Raw genomic sequence first — 24,930 nt, forward strand, 5'->3', positions numbered from 1 at the left:
ACATACAATTGTTTAAAAAGTAAATTTTTAAAAGGTAATAGAAAATAGAACACATTTTAACAAAAGATTAAAGAGAATTTTAGCAGAAAGGAGAAAAAAAGGTTTGAAAACAGTGTATAATCAATAATAGAAGAGCAAGTTAAAGCAGAATAGCAATCGAGTTGAAACATCTTTTAAAAATCTTAATAAAAAGGAGAAAAAATCAAAAAACCAATTTGAAACCTGTGAATAATCAATAACAGGAGGTCAAAACCAAGAGAATTAAAAATGAAAGGAGTTGGATTTTTAAAAATAATAATAATAAAAAGATTTTAAAAGAAAAATTTAAAAGGGATTAAAACTGTAAACATATACAACTATTTAAAAAGTAAAGATTAAAAAGGTAATAGAAAATAAAATAGATACAAAAAATAAAAAAAAAAAAAAGGATGTGTTTTCCTGGAGACTGTGCACTCTTAATGGTTTTATTGATAAGTTTTTCTGTCTTCGCCCTGTTTCGCAAACTCAGCTTGCTATTTCCAGAGGCCCTTTGTTGGCGCCCTAGTCTGTACTGCTCCCAGTGGCTGTCGGCTAGCAGATCGCGCCCCTCCTAACACTGGGTCAGGCGCTGCTCTCCTTCGCTGCGGGCAGGCGGTCACTCCCCCTCCCGATGCCGCAGTCAGATGCTGCGCTCGGGGGGAGGCAGGCGGGTGGATCGCGCCCCCTCCCAGCACTGCGGTCAGGTGCTGCGTTCCTGCCAGGAAGAGGGGTGGCTGTCCCCCCACTTCCCGGCTTCGTTTGCTCCGCTGCTCTGTGAAGCTGCCCACTCTGCCTCAGGTCTGTGCTCCATAGGCAGGCTTGGGGAAGACCGCGGAACCGCCCCCTCCCTGCTCCGTTCCAAAACTTAGCTCCTTGTTTGTCTTGGCAGCACCCCTTGGCCGACAGAACTAAGTTAAATGGGCAGAAAGGGTCCCTGTGATACCCAGCCCGACACGGGAGCTGGCAGCTGGGGGCTGGGCCAGGCTGCCAGAGCCCGGCGGAGGATAGGGGCGGCTGGACTGAGGCAGCCCTGGGGAGTGAAGGGGGCTGTGCACCATTGCTGGGAGGGGATACAGAGCAGAACAACCTGGGCTCCCCATAAGTTACGGTTAAAAAAAAAAGCAAAGCAACATTGCTTGTATGCCCTGGGGGGAGGAGCGCAGTAGCCTTTGTCTTCTCAGACCCGCTGAGCCATTACTGGCGCTTCTCGCGAGTAGACAGGCAGGGCGGAGCCACAGCCGCCATATCCTCCTGTGCGCAGCCCCCGGGCGGGGGCAGCGCCGAGACCTGAATCCGCACTGGGGTCTCTAAAGTGCCAGGGCAGACAGATCCTGTCTGCCTCGGGCTTTAAACAAGTCTCAGTCCTGACTAGGAGGTTGCAGAGCCCCCAGGTGCTCCGGGCAGATGTGAGCCTCGGAGGCTCCCCCTCCATCCCGCTGGCCTCTTGGTTGGAGAGGGGAGGGCCAGCGAACGAGCGCCAGTCCTCCTTTGCCGCTCGCTCCCCGCGGGACCGGTCCTGCACTGTTTTGCTTCTTCTTCTTTCTTTTTTCCTTTTCTCCTATCAGATTTTTGGCGTCTTTGTCTTTCGAAGAGGGTGATGTTCTGTCGGAGTTCGGCAGGTGCTCTGGTTGGCTGAGCGGGTCCGTAGATGAGAGTTTTGGTGCATTTGTGGGAGAGGGTGAGCTACGAGCGTCCTTCTACTCCGTCATCTCGCTTCTCCCTCCTCTCTTTTCAAATAAGTGTTTTCATTTTCTTCCAATAAATACCCATGAGAGGAATTCCTGGATCATATGGTAGTTATTTAAAAATTTTTGAGGAGCCTCCATACTATTTTCTGTAGTGGCTGTGCCAATTTACGTTACTACCAACAGCATGTGAAGGTTGCCTTTCTCCACGTCCTTGCCAGCATTTATTGTTTCCTGTCCTTTTGATAATAGCATTCTGACAGGTGTGAGGTAATATCTCATTGTTGTTTTGATTTGCATTTCTCTGATGATTAGTGATGTTGGGCATCTTTTCATGTGCCTGTTGGCCATCTGTATGTCTTTTTAAAAAAAAAAAAATCTCTTCCAATCCCCTGCCCATTTTTTAATCTAGTTTTTTTTTTATATTGAGTTGTATGAGTTCTTTATATATTTTGTATAACCCCTTAACAGACATATGATTTGCAAAAATCTTCCACCATTCAATGGGTTGCCTTTTTATTTTGTTGATGGTTTCCTTTGCTGTGCAGAAGCTTTTTAGTTTGATGTAGTTTATGTTTATGTTTGCTTTTGTTGTCATTGTCTTTGGAGTCGCATCCAAAAAAATATGGCCAAGACTGATGTCATGGAGCTTACCTCCTTTATTGTATTGTTGTCCTTTGCATTTTAATGAACTACATTCTCTTTATGTACCCTTTGTTCCAGGCAATCTGAGACCCTAACCGATCTACAAAGATAATTTTATTATACCTATTTTAATATTGCTTAAAATATTCTCTTTCTCCAAGAAGACCTAACCTTTTATCTCTGTTGAAATTCTTCCATTTGTCTGAGATGTGTCTCAATATTGCCTTTAATTTTGAAAACATAATTTTTAATTAAAATTTTTTATTTCTTCAATTATTTTATGTCTCTCTTATGGCAATTAACTCTTTATATGTTATATCTGTGTTTTTCTGAACATGTAATTTCCACTCACAGAATACATTTTTATAATGTCTTAGTTATTTTACACTGTATAATTCATAGCAAAACATTGTGAATGGAGCAGAAGATTTTTTTGAATTACTGAGCTGAGATGTTTTCAGAAAAAGCTCAATTACAGTCTTAACTTATATCAAAGAAAAAAAGGAAGAAAAGATAGTGTTTATAAAATAGCTTAAAATTCTGGGGGAAAATTTCAAAATATTTTGCAAGTTTTTATTTCACCTGCCAAATAGTTTATGTATGTATTTTAATATTTAACTAATTCAAGTGTAGAACATTGGAACTGGAGTTTTTAAAACCATTTTTTAATTCATTCTAAGTCACTGTTAGTTTTTAATTTTACAGTAATTAACATATGTCAGTGATCTTAGCAGATCACACATTCAGGGGTCAGAGTAAATGTAATTTTGAAGCTACCCTGAGTAAGAGATTTGGAACTGATATTTGCCCCCAGAAGCTTTTGTGACTTTCAGTAACTTAACAAATATCTGAAATCTTTTCAGCTGATCCATTGGAGAATTTAAGACCAGAAGGTTTAGATAAGCATCTTAGGAATCATGACTATGTTTCCTCATATGTGGCAGGTGTGCAGCACTTTATTTTGGATTTCATACAGAATCTTAATCCGTGCAGGAAGTATGCCACTTTATCTGTCTCATTCATTAGTTCTACTGACACCACTAAGTTGGGAGATCCAAATATAATCACGGATAGCACATACTTGTTTAATACTTAACAGCTCTTTTCATAGTGGTCATTTAAAAATAAGGTGGTTCTAAATGCATCCCAATTTCCAGGACAAGACATTGTCAGGTTGGCAGATATCCTCACCAAGACCCTTGTCCACATTGCTTCTGTGTCCATCCTGTCCTTTCAGTGCTCCCTTAGCAAGCAGTCATTCGACTGTGAGTTCCCTGTTGCCTCAGCTGGGCCCTAAAAGCACTCCGTACTTGAAGTATTCAGATGCTCCAGGACTGGCTGTTTTTAGTTCTGTTTTTCCCAAGAGTGGCCAAGTAGATACGGGTTTATGAAGGAGGCAAAGTAAAACAGCCTCCTCCACAGTTAAAAATAGGGAAGCCTCACTGTGAATTTCCCCAGTTCCCTGAGCTGGGGATAAACAGTGCTGCTTTATTTTGAAAGTTCTTTGTTTTTGTTTTTTTCAGATCTCATTACATTGCTTAAGAGGCTGCCCCAGTGTCCTCAGGCGTGAACAGGAGAGTAAACTATGGCTCAGGGAAAAGGTTCAACATAGCTTTTCTAGAGAGATCAGGCCGTTTTCTTTATTATCAATGGCAACAACAACCACAGCCACCACCACCACAAAAAGAAAAAGGTATTTTCTACTTTTTTACTTATACCCACAATGCGTGTCTCGTTAGGGCCTACATTTGCCTAGAGAACACCACTAAAATCCTTTCAAACCAGTTTTTGATGTTACTCATGTCTTTATGCTATAATGTCAAAGATGTGATCATGGATATTTAAAAAATGTAGTTGAGTTGTATTGTAATTTGCTTTTTTCTTTGTTTTCAAAGCCCAAGCATTTTAGCAGTTTAGGAAAATGTTTCAGGGTTTCCTTTTTGTTTCTTTTCAGATTAAGACAATGTGTGCCTGTAGCAGTCATCATTTAAGAAAATGGTGTTTTTCTCTTTCAGACCCCAATTTCCACTCATTATTAGAGAGCTGAATACTAAATCAGAGGTCGTGGAGAAGAGATGTGCAACCTGAATAAAACATTTCCAGAAGAGCCTGAATAATGGTCCTGAATAAAGGGAACTGAAATGTTCTTGAATTGTAATTGGAAAAAAATTCAAGTGTGTGTGCTCAGGAGCACAGGTACTAAGAAGAGGTTAGTTATTATTATTCTTAGTGCTATTTAACATTGATGGGGCCCCGATAGTATTTTTAGTTCTGAATTGAGCACAGGTGGTCTGATAAGTGATCTCCCTTCCAAATTATCCATGTGGAAATTCACCTGTAATCATTCTCTGTGCAGGGAGAGGGAGACTGATAAACAACCCTAGATTGGTGGGCTGTCAATACAGCAGTATAATCTAACTCACAGCAAAATAAAGTGATTAGTTCTGACAGATGTGGCCTTTGAAAATATCATTTGACACTTTCTTCTCTTATCTAATTTCTCCAAGGCTGGACATTCAGAAGTTAGTGAACACATTTGTTGGACTCATGTAAGGTTGTTGAGAAATTGAAGAAGAATGTAAAGGTAGATTGAGGAGGACTTCAGATTAGAGTCAATCTCTGATCTCAAGGATTTTATGCTCCACAGATAAGTAATAGAATGTCTTTTCTTCTTTTTTCTTATCAATAATATAAAAAAAAAACAGTGAAGGCTACTTTTGAGAAACTAATCTCTGATACTTAATTCTGAAAAAGTATAATAGAAAAATTTCTGAAGTAATGAATATGATGGTCCAGAGAAAATTAAAAGAGAGCATCATAACCCTATGATAATTAAATGTTAGTTGGAATTGAGAAAAGTAGATATATGAGTCATGATAGAATCTAAAAGAATTAATACACACTTCTATGTGTAAGTTTCTGTGCCAGTTACTTTGTATGCATAAAGGAAAAGCTTGGTCCCACCATCTAGGAAGGAACCAAACATTCACCAATAATTATAATACAGGGAGCACTTTGAGTTTTAAACTAAGAAGTATAGACTTTATTCTCTAGGCATTGAGGAGCTGTTGAAAAATTTTGAGCAGGTGAGTGACATGTCCAGAATTGCATTTTATGAAGATTAACCTGATGGCATTTCAGGATTGATTAGCGTGAAGCCTGTATTGTGACAGAACAGATTGTGATAATGCAAGTCTGAAATATGGTGGTGGCAATGAGAATAGAAAGGAAGAAATTGATTTGAAAGATCCATGACAGTGGAACTACAGGACTTGATTATTAAATATGGAGCCTGATGTAGGGAGACGTCAGAGATCACTCCAAACACTTTGAGCCTGAGATGAGAAATCAAGCCCGGGGAGAAAGAATGTACTAACTGTCACTGGTTTATTATTATCTCCTGGATGCCCTGAATTATGTAATCGATTGCATTTTAAATATCTTGGGTCCAAATCCATGTCCCACAGCTTCAGCAGACTGTGTTATCCTGGCATCTATTTTTTGCACAGTGATCCATTGCCAACCATAGGTTTTATATACTGAAAAGTACAGTGTTGGGCAACACTACAGTTGACTAGACCAAGAGGATACAAAACATTGCATTTAATGTATTTTTTAAAGTTAAACCTTGTAAAAAAAATTGTAATAAAAATTCACCTCCATAGTGAACTAGATCAGTCTGAGTTAGAAATCTGCTTTAAATTGATTCATCGCATTAAAACCAAAGCACTAGTTAAGCATGCTTGTGTACACACACACACACACACACACACGCACACACGCAGAGGTAGATAATTTTTCTCTGGAATCACTTTTAGTTGTTCAGGAAATATTGCTGAAGTGATGTAATCTGCTGAGGCAGATTCTCCTAGAAGTTTTATGTTATGCAAAGTGATTTTCTTTTTAAGTTTTCAAGCCAACCCTTTCTGACTTGAAATTTGATTTCTTACACTTAAATTCTTTTTTGCATTTTTAGTAAGTCTCAGCCAAACATGCTACTTGGCACATTATGAAGATCCTGAAGAACATGTATTTCTACATTTCTATCCACATATTGAGAGCATGGGGTTTAAATAGATGCCTTATACCTACAGTATCTCCTAGACTCATTTAAGTGGTCCAGAAAAGTGGGGAAGTAATAATTCTGGTAGACTATTTTGCTTACAGGGTTTGGAACTATTCTATGTAGAAATATATGCATGCAGTTAAAATTTTTATGCAGTTATATATAACCATTCTATAGACAAATAAAAACATGATTGCCAAAGTCACAGATGATAAGGCTTTACTATGCTAACTTTGTTCATTCATGACTTCAAATATTTTCCACTTTTTATTTTCCTCTGTTTTGAATGCCTCACCTTTATTGAAAACTTTATTTTCTTTCATAGTATGTGTTTTTGTAATTCTTATATATCATTTAGCTGACATTCTCAAACTATAGAGGTGTCATAGAGGCACGTAAAGCCAGTGGATAAATGCCACTGTCTTCATGGAAAGTGTGAAAATGTAACTCCAATTTTTTTTGAAGAGTTTGCAAAGCTTGAGCATTAAAATAAATGTTTACTGTTGTTTTTGAGTCAAGACAGGATTCATAGGAATTTAAATGATAAAACTCAAAATTTTAAAGCGATGTCAGGTTTGTTGCAGGCTGCTTTATACTCTCCTCACAATTCCTGAAGGACTTGTTCAAAAAGGGATCTACAGCTTGGTGGTCAAGACTTCAGGTGTTGGAAGTAGACAAATCTAGTTTGAGTTCTCACCCCGTTGTTAACTAGCTAGGAGGCTCTGGTAACTACTTAATTTTTCTAAACCTTAGCTCACTGTCTGTAAGTGGAGGGAATCATAATATTTACTTCATAGGGTTGTTAGAAAGATGAAATAATATATTATGTGTAAAATAGGTACTAAGGACCTGCTGTAGGATTAGTGTTTTATATATAGTCACCTGTATTAATTCATAGCTGCTGTTAGCATTTTATGGTAGTCATAAGAGAAGTCATTTAATATTACAAATTTGAAATTACCTTCCTAAGATATCTCACAAATTGGACAGTTGTTTTCTCCTCACTACTGTGACAATTTCCGTCATTACCACATACATTTCTATATTATGGTGACCTAATACTTTGGTTCCTTTTTTTACTCTAAGGAAACTGTGGGTTTCCTGTAAACTTGTTCTCAGAATGTGTATGGATCTCTTTGTATACACTCATTGGGGATAGTTTTATGTATAATCATAGCAAAACCTGAAAGTAAAATATTGTTAGTCACATAGTTTATTTGTATATTTTCATCTTGGTAGAAAACTGAAATACTTTATTAACGTGATATAGTTATTTATACTGAGGTTTAATCACATAAAAGTGGTAAGTTTTAGTGAGACTATAAAGCTGCATTACTCACATACATCTATTTCATGGATACTGTGGATAGAGAAGAACAGTTGGTAATTCTGAAAAGAGAAATGGAAAGGCTTGATCACTTAAGAGATTAAAAATTACCATTTTAAGTGAATAAAAATGAAAGTTTCAAATAGATCATGGACCAATTAAACATTTCCCAAATTACCATCCGTATTATTTCATGTGCAAAGTCCTAATAATATCCAAATACTATTCAATTTCCTCAGTGAACTTGATTTATTATTTTGAGACCAGATACAAAATAATTTGAAACACAAATGCTGCCCTATTAAGCTTTGCTCCTCAAATGCCTACTGATACAGGTATTATTTTCAATGTAAAGATGGATTTCAGAAATATTTTAAAGGTTGAGGGCAATCGTTTTTCCCTTCCTCCTGTGTCTTGGTGGTATAAAATAGCAACATACATATCCTTATTATATACTTACTAGCACTTAGGCCAATTGTCTGTTTTCTTCTAAACCCCAAATCAGACATGAAGTAGAAATAACTTGGGTAAAATGTAACACAATAAAACAAACCACATACAAGGCAGACTTTTAAACAAATTAGAAAATGTCACCCATAGTACTAAGGCTTATTCTCCTGCAGCAAATCTATGGATAGAGATGTTTATGTCAGTAATTTAGAAGTAATGTCCGCCTCATTTTAGTCTGAGTTATCTTGGCAAATTGAATTATGTAGATTTAAGGATTTTCCCGCTATATAACATAGAAAGTGATCCTGGAGGTGGTCTGGGGCCTTCTGCTTCAATTTAGGTTTAATTCTGGAAGTGTGGAGGAGGTGAACGAAGACATTTAAAGTCACCAATTCCATATTTCCTTGTCAAAGGTCATTGGGACGAGATGCTTGGTTCTTTACAGTTAAATTATTTTAAACCTTTTAAGATTTTCCTGTGCATGTAAAGATTGGAGCAATACTTCATTCATAGGTGAGTGAGAGTATCTGAGGGCTGCTGGGACTGGGCTCTGAGCGTGGTTTCTCAAAAGGCTATGAATAAACCACTGCTAGAATATGAGTTAATATTAGGTGGTAGAAGAACAAACACCTTTTAACTTCAATAGCTGAGACTTTTTATTTAAATGTGGGGTAAGGAAATAGAGCTAACAAGATAAACCAGAAATTTCAGGAAATAACTGGAACTAGGGTGAAATAAAATAGGTATTGTCTTTAGCAAATTTCTGCTTTCTTTTCCGTGATACATCTTTTCCATGGTACATGTCTTAAAGAATATGGCCCAAATTATGAAGATATTATACAAATAACTGAATTTTAGGAAACACTGCCTTTAAAGGGAAAATTTAGATGAATAAAATGTTTTTCATTCTGTTTGTCTTGTTTCACTGGTGAGTCTGAGCACTTTGTTGCTTTCACCGCCAATGAGCAAGAGCAAGGGCGTTAGATTAGTATCTTCCAGTTGAGAAAACTTTGTGTGTACTGCCTGTTAATATATTTCTTTTGCTTACTTCGGTTTAAGGTCACACAAGAATTGGTTTTAAGTTGCTAATTGTGAAGAAAGTTAAGTCAGTGTTATGCAAGGTTCTTGTTCCAGATTAGAGATTTTGAGTATCTAGAGTGCACATGTTGGGTAAATCTGTTTACAAATTTATTCTTTCAATTGTACACTCAACAAATATTTATTAGGTTTCAATCTTTCAGTTAACTATAAAATATTTATAATATTCTTTTTAAAATACTAACTTGATTTTTGTTGATATCAAGGGAAAGAGAGCCATTCATAATTGTTAGGTAAAATTATCTTAGTTTTGTTGTTGTTGTTGTTGTAAGAATCTACAGCAGTGTTTTTCAAGATGTTGGTCCTGAACCTTCTGAAGGAAAGTCTACTGAAATGCCTTCCAAAATGTACATTTTCTCGGGATGAGGTCTGGGAGTCCATACTTTGAACGAGTTTTTAGGTGATTATTTCTGTTTGTACTTCAAAGGTTGGGAGCCACTCAAGAAGAGAGTAGGAACTAAGATGCATCTAGCATTTGTGCAGACTTCCTTCCACATGAGGTTGGATGTTAAACTTACTCCTACAATTATTAATAAATATGGTTCTATAACTTGAGGAATAGTGAATTGCTTTTATCCTTTTTCATTCTCAGCTTCCCTCCTTTGCTTCCCCTTTTTCCTTCCTGCTTCAGCGAACCCTTCCCAAGGCAAACACACAGAGGTTCCCAAATCCTTAACCCTAAACTACTTTGAAAAGGCTGACTCCTCCACTGTTACATCTTTATATAATCTTGGAGACCACCCAAGTGCAGTGTTTTGATTTCATGTTCAAAGATGCTTAACAAAACACACCCACAGGTCCTAAATATGAAAGCTGAAAAATAAAGTGCCTTCTTTCACAGAATGCTACAGCTTCAATATCTAACTGTGCTTTAAGATATTTTCATTGATTCATTTGATTAATTTTCTGTTGAGCTGATCAAAAATTGTCAGAGCAATTGTTAATTTCAGAATAATTTTATTGCTACTTCTAGCTGTACCCTGGCGAGAAAGAAAAATAAAGGGCAAGTTAAGCACATCTTGTTCTAATGCAGAGATGAATAGGCACTGAGAGAGTCCCCGTGTGGCACTTTTGGCACTGGTCAACAAATCTAAAAAGCAACGTGGGACAAACAAGGAAAAAATGGAAGGGAAATGTTCCCATAAATTCAAAATTAAGTTCCTCCTTCAATTTCCGTGAAGCAAACTCCCTGTGGTGAACATCTGGCAGGCCATTAACTTTTGTTACCTTATTTTATTAAAAAATCTTAAGGTGAGAGAAATTTCTCCATTTGGAGATTTGAGTAACATTGAGACTGGTCTGGGCCATCGAGTTGTCGTTTGCCGAGGGCCCATGAGCCAACAGAGCATATTGCTCTTAACAACCTTTAGTAAGTTTTCCACTGAAGGTTGCAGTTCTCTGTCATTTTTAAGAATCATTACTCCTGAGAGTTATTTTTTTAATAGATAAATCAGCTGATCAGTGGCCTGTATCTGCTGGAGGAAAAGTGACTGCAAGATCCTTTATGCTTTATAGCTTCTTGCTTGCATTTTTTTTTTTACTGTATTATTTTCTACAGGAGCTTGAACATCAAAACTATTTACATAGAGCTTTTCCAATGATCCATCAAAAGGATGTGAACTGTTGATTGCACCATTTTCTTTATTTGCACAGCTGCTGTAACCTTCAGTCTAAATCATTTTCTTACCGTTGTCTTCGCTTTCCCTTTTTTTCTCCTTGGTGAGCTGTCACTTTCTAAAGTAAACATTTCATACTCCACCATCAAAACTATTCGTGTACATTAACTTCCCAGCCATGAAGTCACTTATTAGTTGTTACTGGTTAGGTTATTTTATGTTAAAAATGATGGGTAAATGTTAGAGAAATGAATAAAATGACTTTTTTTGTTGAGTTTAATGTGCTTTGTGAACTTGCATCTTTATATTTCCTCAATTGCATGTATACATCTAGCCTATCTCCATCTATCTATCTATCATGTTTCTATTTTAATTATGTAACATAGGATTTTTTATCTAAGCTATTTTAAGTCAAAAATATTTATTCAATCTTATGAGTGATTCTAATAGTTTTTTTGGAAATAACACAGAAATATAGTTTCTGTTTATTATAGTCAATCTGTCTCTGAATATTCATACAATAATTACAACAAACTGCTAACAAACTGAATCCTTTGCTAAGAAAAACCTTTAAATGGTCCTCTGAATCTTATAAAGCCTTTTTTGATTATGGTAGAACCTCAATGTTGACTTCTGAAACAATTTCAATGGCTTTGTTTTTTCAATTTATAAACTTTTTTTTTGATGACAATATTATTGTTTTTGAGAAGTAAAAGATTAAGTATAAATAGATGAATCTCGAGTTTTCTTAGTGAGTTATATTAAAAATCAAAAAAGTTGGTTGTTAAGTGTTTTTCCCCAATAGTCTCAGCTTAACTAAATATCTACATCTGCATCTATCAATGTATAAAATACTGTGCTGTTTGCAAAGTGAATTTTATAGAATTTCTTTGCATCTGACAATAGCTCTGGAAGTTGAGTTAGGATGGATATGATTATAGAGGTGAGAAGTCAAGCAGGAAACTTACCATTCTGAAGAAGGAAAACTGAGATTCAGATTTCAAGGAACTATTTATAAAAGATTGTATGAGGAGTAAGTGCAAGTTCTATGATTCTGAATATGTTCTTTCCAATATAGTGGGGTTTTTTTTCTTTGAGAATTTTTAATTTTGCTGAGCTATTTTTAAACACATATACAAAGTAGGGTATAAAAATTCAAGCAGACAAGTTTAGATGTAAAATTGAGTTCGATAAGTTCTTGAGAGAAATATAGGACCCCTAAAGAATTTCATATTTGTATATATTTTCATGACATGAGTAATATAGAAACATTTTGTAAATTATTTCAAAACCCTGAAGTTATAGAACTAAAACATGTTGGCCTACTTTAACACTCTCAGCAGCAAATTCTATTTCTTTCCACCTATGTAACAATGCAATTTCCTTATCTACTAACTTGACTTTTTCTTTATTTAAAATGTGTCTTGGAGTTGTTTTAATATGATTTATCTTATTCTATTACTTTAGAATTTTCCATAGAAGCAATGTTTTATAATTTTATTTATCTCTCATTATTGAGCAATTTGTCCATATTTTTGCTATTAAATCGTGATTATTAGCTTCTTTTTTCATATGTCTGAGTACACAAGTATATCTAACAGATGTTTCTAGAAATAGAATTAATGTTCACCATCATGCTCACTTTTGAGTTTGATACATCTTGCTACAGCACCTCCCCTATCAACAATGTACAAGTGACCATTTGTCTCCACCAGTGCCAAATCAGATATAATCAATTATAACTCTTTTCTACAAATGATGACATTATTATTTTAGTTTCCATTTTCTTGATTATTAACAGTGCTGATCAGCTTCTCAGATATCCATCCCCCGCCCCAAGAATTGCTTATCCTTATGTTTTGACCATTTTCTATAAACTTTCTTTCTTGTTGTAGAAATACTTCATATAACCTAGTTGAAATCTAAACATAAAGAAGACCAAAGAGTGAGGTAACTTCCTAGTCCTATGTTCTGTCATCTGCAACATGGGGACGAGAAGGCACACTCCTCATGGTAATGGCTGCATAGTTGTTAGTTGTCTTTAATGACTTTATATGAGCATGTAACTAAGTCTACAGTGCTGTTGCTAAAGCCTATCTATTAAGACTCTTCATGCAGCACAAGAGGACAAAATAGGGTAGACACGTTCCCGAAATGTTAGTTATATGTATTTCTGTTACCTAACTTGCAGATCTTGAAAGGGAAACTTTAAGAGGGTCTATGGGCACTTGTCAAATATTAAGTAGAAACTCATTGTCTGATTCACTTAATCAATGAATGAAAAGGGAGTTTGCTCAAGTCCCCTCTCCAAATATGTATCTATCTGATTCATCTAAATTTTCTTCTTATCTTGAATAATTTAACCAGATACTTGCTGATCTCTAATGAATTTATTATTTGTAGTTAAGCGATATACTTACAAGATTTATGGGAATTCATTTTAAATTAAATTGCTAGACTATTTCAGGCTACCAGTAAGTTTCATAAAATTCCGAAATTAATTCCATTTTCTTTGACTCTTTGAATTTTGAGTCCCATTGCTTATGGATAGGTATATATGTTTATTTACATATTTCATCAAACACAGAATGATTATTTAGAGAAACGGAGGAAAGATGAAATCAAATCTGATCTGAAGACATACCTTGTTTTTGAAGAGCAAGAATCTGATTCCAGTGTTTAGGCAGACAGATACTGAAAGGTGATGTTCTTTTATGAAAGACTGTAAAGACTTTTTTCTTCCAATTTTCTCGCTGTTGTAATTCCCTAAAATTCTTAATAATCTCTAAAGAGTCTTGCATGCTTTTATCACTTTGCTTTTTTAATCTTCCTTGAAGTTGCTTATGCTATTGCTATTTTATTCTAAAACTTCCTTCTTACCTCCTTGACCCCCTAATTGAGGTTTCACTCTCTGAGGTTCTTGGAGCTGCTTTTTCTTGCCAGCTGAATCTGTGAGCTCTCAACATTCTTCTTTACACTCACCTTCTCCCTTTTCATCTTTCAATTTATATCATCTCTCTCGTTCCTCTTTTCTTCAGCTGCATTGAGCTTGTTTTATTTTGTGTACATAGACAAAAAAAAAATGCCCTCGTGACAAGAAATGTTGCCGCTACTCTTATTTTCCATTTCTAGTGTGGATTTTATTAAAATTTTTTTCATTTCTTAACCTACATACTGACACAGTGCCAGGCTTATTTCGAGATTTTTAACTCAGTCAACACCAACTGGCATGTGTTAAACTAGGAGAAAAAAAGAAATCAAACAGAATAAGAATTACCAGGAATCAACTGCACTTTCTGGATGAAGAACTTTGGTAATTGAATTGTTACATAGCCACTAGGTGTAAGGAAAGGAATACAAAATGCCCAAGATAAAACTGAGGAGAATTATTGAGTCTGTTAAATCAGATTTGAATAATTTGCGCCTGTGATAGAACCTGTTCCTGTAGGAAAGCATTGTATGACTGAACCTGAATATAAAATTACCCTCAGACCTAAAGCTCATTTGATAACGCAGCAGCATGGCCAGAAATGTAGCACATTGAATAACATAACCAAGTCCCTGGTTATGACGCCATCAGCACCAGGGGACAAATGTAGGCCTTAAGTGCTAGGCTGAGAGTAGCTCTTTTCTGTTTCTTCATGTGTGGACAAGAATGAACAAATCAAAAGATTTGAAGTTTTTTTGTTTCTGATATTTTACTGAGTATATTGAGGCCAGCCTGGAATTTTAAAATCTATTGAAAATATATTTTAAGTGTTTCCATTACAGGCTAACTATTCATACATTTTGATGTAAATATTTGCTTAGATTACCCCTACACATGTGGGTGTGTGCCAGAAAGTGAAGAAAAAAAAAGATAGAGGGTGTCAAATATGATAAATTTTGCTCCAGAAAGAACTGTTGATTTATAATAATGGAAAATGACATTAAATATTAAATATGAGAAATACTATTTTCAGCTGTATCACAACAGTAAGTTGCAATTACCTTTTCCAAAGGCAGAAGTTATCCTAGCATAAATCTAGTGTTTCTAAAAATTTATTTACACCTTAGAATCTTTCAAAATAATTTTTTCTTCTTTTTGACATTTATGGAATTCCTTTTACTCATTCAAGTGCTTCAAAACAATCTTTGAGGGCCAGATCGCTTGTTTTAGCTATAAGGATGAATTTACTTGTCTTTCATAAGAACAAAAGCTTTGGGTAGATTTTGATATTTTATGTCCTAAAAGGAGAAAAAAGAAAATTTGAGTTTTCATATTTTCTCTAAAAAATATGGTATCCTAAGAAAAGAAAAAAACACAGAGTCGGGATGAAATTCAAATGTATTTTTATGTAATATGGATAGATTTTTATGTAGCTGAGATCATAATAATAATCTTTTTAATCTGTTGATGATACATATCATAAAAATATCTTGCCATTTCCTTATATTTCAATGTAATTTGACTACTTCTACTTCAAAACCCACAGTTAGTCCCCTGATAAGTTTTGCTAGTTATGTCTTGTGAAAGAGGAGAATTTATGCTAGGCCATTCCAATTTCCCTGCGTTTATTGAGGATTAGCATTTGACTGGTAGATAAATGATAACCGTGGGAAGTTAAGTGCACTTCTGCACTTATAAAGCTTTTGGCTTTTTTTTTTTTTAAACAGTGATAGGCTTGGCATCAAAGGCCTGTTTTGTCTGCTTTCAGTGTTTTGTACTTTATCAGTGGCATCAAGAAAGGCTCGAGCCTGAAAATAGCAAGTGATGAGGCAAGTCCTTCATTCATATGCAGTGTTGGAGATATAGGTGAAAACCCCTGCTAGCTCAGGGCTGTGGGCTCCAGCTCTCCTGTCACTGCCCTCAACTCTTCCAAAGAGTACAATTGGAATGAAATTCTGTGTGACTGGTGCACAGGATAACAATGTCAATTGTTGACTGGAAAAAAAAACCCACAACGTGAGAGTTCTAACTTTAATTTGGGGGCAAAATTAGGACTATAGCCTGGGAGATAGCATCTCAGCTAGCTCTGAGGAGCTACTCCAAAGAGGTGGGGTTGGAGGTCAGTACTGTCTATGATTTTAGTGAAGGGAGGTACCTGCAGTCAAGCACACATTTAGGCAAAGACTTTATACTAGTCACAAGGAGCAGATGTCACCATTAATGATTTTAGTCCTTTTCTAGATAGGAGGAGGTGCAAGAATTTGAACTCATAATATCTCCTGGAAATACCTAACTAGCTATAGGCCTGTTCTGCCAGTTTTTCCCAGAACACAGAGCACTGCATTGCTGATCTCCGTCCTGAACTCCTTTCAGGGTGTGTTGAAGGTCATTGACCACAGTAGCTCGTGATTTAATCCTTATGGAGGTAAGATGACAAGTGCCAATTTTTAGTTGGCACAATACGAAGTATACCAAGCTGGTCCCACGTATTTTATCATAATGTTCAGAGAGCAGCAGTAGCTAAAGAAAAATAACACACAACTTTTATTACATGCTTGAATACTGAGAAAAATGGAATCTTTTCTTATACATTCTATTGTAGAGGAAGAGATTCAGAACACTTGATGTCTTTATTGTTACTGACAAGAAGCAAAAGGTGGTGTTTACTATATAATGTTTTTCTTCATTTTCTTTAAACTAGTAAATGTTCCTGACCCTTTTTACAACTGACAATAATAATGCTTTTTAAATGACTGAGGATGTCTTCCTTCTAGGAATTCAGATTATAGTGTAACACTTATGGAAGACCTTACATTTTACAAAAACTTTCATGTTCACCATCCACTTAGTATAGCCTTTATTGTTTTTGTCATGCATTATATTCCTTAATATTTAGGGACAAAAAGTAAGATTATTTAATGTAGTCTAGTATTCCCCAACCTATTTCATACTGTTTTCCATAAACCAAGTTATTAATCCCATGAACAACTCCAAAGCTAGAAACCATAAAGACAGTAGAAGGACTAATCAATCTGAATATGTAGTAAATTTTGTTTCTGAATGGGGAAATAAAATCTGCATGGAATGATGAGGAGAATGATGATGTGATGGCATAATATTTTTGAATTTTTATCTCTCTCTATGTTTTAAATTTCTTTCTCCTAATAAAATCTTTTTATTCAGACAGCTAAGCATTCACTGCCTTTGCTTCAGGACAGGGATGAGACTGCAGAAAGCAGAAAAAACAAAGCACATCAAGTATTGAGTTTTGCTGTTCAGATTGCCAATTCAAATTAGTAGCCAAAATTATGGTTCCTTTTACATCCTATACTCCAACAAGAAAAACAGAATTGAAAGATAAATAATTGTGTCATAAAAGAAGAAATGAATAGATGGATACATACATACTATGGATCTCTAAACAAAAGGCATTCAGAGCCACTGCTTGCCAGGAATGGTCAAGCCCTGATGTTCTGGGGCCATTTGCGGTCAAAGATTATCTTCCTTCCCTTTCTATACAAAGCTCAGACAACAATAGGACCCAGAGAGGAAGCGGCCATGAGATTTGTTTAGTCAGAGAGAAACAGATGGAGCCAAGAAGTTTCATGCACTCCGTGATGTCCCCAAATAACAGAATGAACTCATGTGCCTCTGGCCAAGTTACGTCAACAAATGAGCGAACAGGGGTTTCTGAAGAGGTCCTGTAGTTGGGGAAAGGGATGGTTTAACTTTGCCTGCAGGTACAGATGTGTGTACATTCACTGGAGCTAAGTACAGCTTCAGGGCCTACTTAGATGGTTCTGTCTCAGCCTTGGCAGCATGGAAGCCCGTTAAACCTAACAGAACCCTGGGTATGGTAGGAAGGGGCCAGAACTGACTTGAATTGCACCTCGATTACTGAATGGAATGAGTATTGAGAAGTAGGTGTTTTTTGATATATAGATTTAGCAGATTAAAGTTCTTACCTGTTACAGGAACAAGGCTTCCATTCCCTGAGACTAAAGCAGGTTCCTTAACAACAAAATCTGCTCTGCACCTTCCAGGTGAGCCTGAGGGATCTGTGCCAGAAACCCTAGGTAGAATAGGCATACAAGTGCTCCTGGGACCTGTGTTTTTTCTAACTTCTAGAATAATACTCAGGGAAGTGACAAGCATGACATCAGGAAACAGGCCCTGGGTGGAGAAATCTTAGAAAAACTTGGCAGGGTTTCTAGGTGCCTGGAGTCACACAAGAGGGAGAAATGATGTATAGCTAAGTGGCGGGGGAATGAACAGAACCTTTGCTTCACAGAGTTTGATGGAAAACTTTCTTTAATGGGAATTCTTTTCTAGAGTAAGAGTGGACATGAGGACCCAAGAAGGATACCAATATAGTAGGAAAAGCTGGGCTTGACTTGATGATTTGGAGAGAGAATAGTTTGGTGTGATTTATGTGACTAAAATTGAAGGCCAGATGTGAACAGAAGTTCCTCAGTGGATGCTCAGGGGACAGCACTTACGGGACCTTCACTTAAGCACTTAGTTCTTCTGATTTATGAACACATACCAAGGGTGGTGAATGGGGAAATGGAGAGATGATGGTGAATCGCCTAAGATTATGTTCTACCACAGGGCGAGTGTGAGTTCAAAAGAGAAAAATTGAGTTATTCTGTAGAAAAATAGATCATTTTTGAAAATGATCATTATAGAAAAGTCGATAATTTCTTCATCAGCTGAGTTTATAGATTGTGATTTTTAACGTCTTTTATTTACACATAATTTTATAATTTTCAAAGCATATTCTTTTACTTCAAATGCAGCAGTATGTGGTAGCAAAACATTTTATTTTACCTATACTATTAAAATAGGGTCTTTAAAATTGAAATCTTCTAAAATTAGTACATTTCAAATGTCTGGAATTAGAATTCATGTTCTTTCTTTTTTAAATGTTTAGAGAAGTCTAGTATCCTGAAAATCTATGTGGATTTTAATTTATTTTCTTTTTTAATTAAACTATAGATGGTATACAATATTATGTTCTTTTCAGGTGTACAGCATAGTGATTCAGTATTTTTGCAGATTATACTCCATTATAGATTATTATGAGATAATGGGTATAATTTCTTGTGCTATATAGTATGTTCTTTTGGCTTATATATTTTATATATAGTAATTTTTTTTTGTATCTGTTAACCTCATACCCCTAATTCATCCCTCCCCACTTCCCTATCTCCTTTGGTAACCACAGTTTATTTTCTATAGCTATGCATCTATTTCTGTTTTTCATATACATTCATTTGTATTATTATTTTAGATTCTACGTATAAGTGATATTGTTTAGTATTTATCTTTCTCTGTCTAACTTATTTCACTAAGCACAATATTTTCTAGGTCCATTCATGTTGCTGCAAATGGTGGTATTTCATTCTTTTTAAAGGCTGAGTAATATTCCATTGTATATATAACACATTTTCTTAATCCATTCGTCTGTTGCTGGGCATGTGGGTTGCTTCCATGTCTTGGCTCTTGAAAATAGTGCTGCTCTGAATATTGGGATGCATGTATCTTTTTGAATTAGTGTGTTTGTTTTTTCTGGATATATGCCCAGGAGTGGAATTACTGGATCCTATTAATTCTATTTTTAGTTTTTTTGAGGGCCTTCCAGACTGTTTTCCATAGTGGCTGTACCAGTTTATATTCCCAACAGTGTAGGAAGGTTCCTTTTCTCCACAACTCTCCAACATTGGTAGGACTTTTTGATGATAGCCATTCTGACAGATGAGAAGTAATATCTCATTGTGGTTTTGATTTGCATTTCTTTAATAGTTTGCTATGTTAAACATCTTTTCATGTGCTTAATAGACATGTGTGTGTCTTCTTTGGAGAGCTGTCAATTCAGGTCTTCTGACCTTATTTTGATTGGGTTGTTTGGTTTTTTGACATTGAGTTGTGTATGAGCTGTTAGTGTGGTTTAGATATTAACCCCTTATTTGGTCACATCATTTGCAAATGACCTTAAGTTTTTTAGACTTTTCTGATTAATGGCTGTTACTGATTAGAATCACTTAGGGTATCAGTACAATAGTGAAACAATTTTGGTCTACATTTAGGAGCTAGACATCAGAAGTCAATCCTGGCCCTTATATTGTCATTAAGTGGCTTTTAAAATAAATTATTATCATCTTGCTTGGATTCTTATTGCCATGAAAAGTTTTTAAAGAATCATAAACATAAATCACTTTATCATATGAAATTGCTATTTCACCATCTTTGCTCAAAAGAAACTTTTCTCAAGGTAGAGACATTTTATTTAGTCCTGGTAAATGTTAAAATACAACCTCTATAAAATCAAATTAATGGCTTGATATATTTGGTATTAATTTAAAACATTGGGAAAGTAAGTGAAACTAAAATAAAAGTCAATAATAACAAAACTTGTCACATGCACTGGCATGAAGGAGTTACCAGTTCCTTGTAATTAATATTTAATGCCTACTTATATGTGTTACTGTGATGTAACTAAGAAGGCATGATATATGATAATATATAATTTTGATAATAAGTTATTTAAGATAGTATCTTATTAGTCTTAGTATTTTAATGGGTTTGACTATCAATTGGTACTAACTGTGTTTCATATTTCCGAATTTTATTTCATGGTGTATTATTTAGATTTTAATCTCATATCCTGAGTATAGTCATAACTGTTTCAAGTGGGGTTTTTTTGTGTGTGCTTTTGTTAAAGTTTTGCTTTTGTTGTACTGTTTTTTTAATGCACGTTCAAATAAATCTCCCTTTTTAAATTTTCCCAGATAATGATTTTTTCCTATAAAAGATTCCATTTTAAAATGGGCTGCCTGTTACTTTCATGTATAATTTCTTTTTATTCACCTTAGCTGATGATAGCATAATTTTGAGTTTCATGAGTTGGTTTATTTCAGTTGGAGGCTAAATTTACAGTAACTTATGGAAATGCAAGGAATCATTTAATTACTTGATTCTCCTGCCGACTGCATCTTTCTCATGAGAGAAGATTTGTATGTAGTAAGAGCTAAAACACCTGCAGATGGACCTGGGAAGAACATGGATAACAGATAAATACATGTAGAAGCCTGGGTGATCTTTTAAAAAATACAAACACGACCATATTATCACCTTCTGCAAACATATGAAGACTTCTTGTGGCACTTAGAATAAAGAGGGAAAAATGCTCACCTCTACCTTCCAAGCCTAGCATGAGCTCATCCCTCTCTACATACCACTTGATGTCTCTTCTGTCACCTTCTGCAACTTTATTGACCTTATTTAGTTCTTCCAGTGTCTCATGCCCTGTCCTGCCTTTGTATATACTACTTCCTGTGCCTGAAAGCTCTTGTTCCCAACCTCTTCAGTCTGGCTAACTCTTACTCATCTTTCAAGCATCAACTTGAAATAGCATTTCTTCTGTTAAAAAGTCTTCTGATACCCCAGACAGAATTAGGTGATTGCTCCTGAATAGTGCTTTTTCATGGCTCTCCTGTATCACTTAGCTCATATATTGACACAGTAAGGACATTTAAAAAATGTTTATTGACTAAGGGATCTTTGAATTTCTGAAGTGTCTCAGGTTATATTTCATGAGCATAGATACATTTTTAGGTAGGAGTTACTGAAATCTCTGCTATTTTACTACCTCATCATGCTTCCTATCCAACAACTGTAAGCTTCCATTCCAAATTAGTGTTTAGGTGCAAGTTCAAGAGCTCTTGATCTTCAAATTCATTACTCTAATCTTCAAAACTCAAAATCCAAGTCTTTAATCCTTTTCTCTTTCTCTGATCTCTGTTGTAAGAATTAATGGGAAAGACAGAGCTAGGAAAGAGAAACTGAGCAGAGGAGATCAAACATTCCTCTGAAAAATTCCACGTTTATGGCCTCCAGAGATTAGACAACAGAATATGCTCATTTCAGCCATCAGATATGGGACCTACTTCCTAATATTTTATATCCTGATGTAAGTGGGTGAGAAAGTATAAAGAAAGATAAGAGTAGATTAATCAGTCTGAAAATTCACCTAGAAGCTCAGTGGTAAATATTATGTTGTGGGATATTTGTGTCTATCTATGAAAAAAGAAAACACAGTTTAAATCTTTTTTTCATTATTTTATTTTTTAGTTTAAGTTTCTTTTCTTGCTTAGTTCATTGTGCCGTGAGAGTCCCCATGGACCCATTGACCCATTCCAGCAGCAATCTGGAAACTCAGGTGTTCTGTAGCCCATCCCCTGCTGGGTTTTTAATTTGCTGTGTAACCTTGAACATCCCTCTTAATATCTCTGTGCTTCTATAGCAGGATCTGTAAAAGGGTGCAGAGAAGTATTAATCTTCAGGCACATTTGTGAGGAAAAATGCGGAAATGTGGTTGTAAAGCACTTTGAAAATATTAAAGTTCTAACCATAAGAAAAAGGAAATCAGCCAAACCCTAGAACAACTGAGAATGGCCTTAAATGTGCTTAGCTGTTGATGGAGAGATTTAGGTTTAATGTAAGGAAAATTTTCCTGATAATGAGTTGTTAAAATAGGCTACTTCTTTGGCTTATAATATTTCCCCACTGTTTAACATTTTATTCTGTTGGAGCCAGTCTCCCATCAAGGTATATAAGGAAGCTATAAAATAGAAATCATGCTCTAACCATAACCAGTTATATGAGATATGGCCAGGCTTTGAGTATGCAGCTTTCATTTGTGGTCGGTTTTTACCTATAGTTTAGGTAATCGCTAGACTGATCCCAGGCAGAATTTGCCAAGTAAACGTTGTTTGGTGGCTTTAGAATTTCACAACTTAAACTGTGTTTTTTTTTCCTAAGACTATTTACTTAGTCAAATACTAATTCCAGAAATCTCACATTGTAGAATTTGAGGCCCATGAGAACAGGGGAAGGATAGCTTCTGTATTATATTTTAGGCAAAGAGTCCTTCTTGGAGCTACAGGAACCACATCCTAAGTGGTCATTTGTTTTCTTCTTGTTTCCTGATTTGTTACCAGACTTGTTTAACCTCTTACTTGAGTACATGATAAAGAGTTGGCATGTGATATGGGATGACTTTCTGGAGGGAAAGTTTGAAAGAGTGATTTAGGAATTCAAATGTGTACATGAAATATTGTTTAAAGGGATTTTTAAACATTTGCCTTTAGAGGTCACATACTGAATTGATAGAAACACATTAGTTTGCAGAATGCTAATATTGTTCTCTTGAACTTTAATATTAAAATTTTTTACATCTACTTTTTTTCTGGTTGGAATGGCAGTCTCCTGAATGTGTGCATAATCAAAGACTTCATCTTTGAAATCAATGTTTTTGCAATGGTACCTTAGCAAAAATAAGATATTGCTAATAATATTGAAAGTTTCAATTAGTTGTAAAATCCAGTGTAGAAATTCTGTTACATCATCATATGCTTAAGAAGTTTGTTTTGCATTTTTGGAAATTGTCTTAAATATGTCTATAAACTCTGATGGATGTGCACAGTATTTACATTGATTTATCAGAAGTAAATCTTGCGGTTTTTACATAGAAGAAAGTACATACATACAAAGTAAGAAAATCTTACTTGAAGATTGTGAGATCAATCTGATTTATCCACAGATTTTAAATTGAAAGTCACCAGTTTAGTTCAAGTTTCAGTCTCTAACTTGTCTGCCCTTGAAGAGAACTGTCAAAGAATTTAAAAACGTGATTCTTAATAAATCAGTAAATTTGCTGTATTTCCTAAGTAAAATCTAACGTGTTAGGAATTTAGCTTTTAATTGTGAATATAATATGTTGCATCTGACTGTTTAATTGTTGAAAGTATAGTGCAGGGCTTCTTTAACATATGTTACACGTACAACTTTCAGTTTCTGAGCTATGGTCATGGCTTAATTGGATAGCAAATCATCCATCACTCTTGGCCTTGAAGTTTTTTCTTGATAAGATCCTTTTCTTTCTGTTTTCAGTTTCCAAGTCTATAAAAAGCAATAGTGACAAATGTTTTCCTTTGTGTTATGACATGATTAAAAATTTTAATTAGTATCTAATACAATATTAATATAGTATTAATATAACATTAATAATTTCTTAGGTTCTTCAGTGACTTTTCTTTATGATCACAGTAAGTGTATCATTTTACAAGAGGAATATACAGCCTTTTCCCTTTAAAAGCGTAGGTTAAAATGAGGAATCTTAAAGAAAGGGAGAAAAGCAGAGCCAATGATGACAGAAGCTGTATTTTACTTAGAAAACCAGGAACTAAATTTATAGTGCACTTTTTAAATAAATTATTAATTTGACTCCTGCTGTACTATATATTTTCATACATTTAATGTGAACTTGGGGACTCATTTATATTTGGACCTAGTTAGTCTCACCTGCATCTATACCAGGTGAAGTAGCTGCTACATATAAGACGGGAAAGAGAAGCAGTAACTTGTATATGTCAGTTCTCTGAGACTAGTTAAGTCTCATCGACTTACCACAAAACATTTACTTTGTATAATGTGCAAAGAGGCAGTTAATATGTTAAGAATTCCTCATACAGCATAAATTCTATTGGTCATTAATTAATACTATGAAAACTTCTGTAATTCATCTGATTACTAAAATTGAAATTGTGTGCCCTGTTATAATGAAAAGTGAAAAACTGATTACTTCCTGAAATATACTGTATTGGCTGAAAATAAACAGCTAGATAAATATCTTGCCTTCAGATGTAATCTGCAGGAAAACTCTTTTCCTAAACCTGTTTTACACATACGTCTTGGTACATCAAGTTCTTTTTTTCTTTTTTCTTTCTTGGCGAGGATTGACTAGTTAATGTTTACAAAGTATTTTGAAGGTATAAAGTTCTATGCAAGTGCTAAGCCCAATAAAATGTATTTTATACTGAATCTGAGAGCTGACTTGTGCAGCATCCGGCTTTATGAGTGAATTGAGCAAAGATGATTAAAATCAACATCATTTGTAATTTAAAATACTGTGAACAACAAAGAAGATCCAACTATGGCTTTCGTTTTGGCAGACTGCAATGGCAAATATAGATTGCTGAACAGCGGTAGTCTGTCAATATAAAGCATTTAGCACTTCACTAAGCAACTTGAGA

General features: G+C 35.3%; 1 long non-coding RNA gene across 4 annotated transcripts in view; it reads left to right on the forward strand.

Moving 5' to 3' along the window:
• Positions 1-3,877: 3,877 nt before the first annotated feature.
• Positions 3,878-24,930, forward strand: part of LOC106728495 — a 79,102-nt gene continuing 58,049 nt past the window's right edge. For 3 of the 4 annotated variants that reach the window (XR_004318606.1, XR_004318611.1, XR_004318609.1), the window contains exons 1-3: positions 3,878-4,041; positions 4,364-4,544; positions 4,856-9,789. This is a non-coding gene — a long non-coding RNA (uncharacterized LOC106728495). Of the gene's footprint in view, positions 4,042-4,363; positions 4,558-4,855; positions 9,790-24,930 lie in introns of all 4 variants that reach the window. The other variant, XR_004318610.1, reaches the window with a different exon arrangement.

The sequence above is a fragment of the Camelus ferus genome, chromosome 3 (genome assembly GCF_009834535.1).
Source record: "Camelus ferus isolate YT-003-E chromosome 3, BCGSAC_Cfer_1.0, whole genome shotgun sequence".
In the NCBI taxonomy this organism is placed as follows: Eukaryota; Metazoa; Chordata; class Mammalia; order Artiodactyla; family Camelidae; genus Camelus; species Camelus ferus.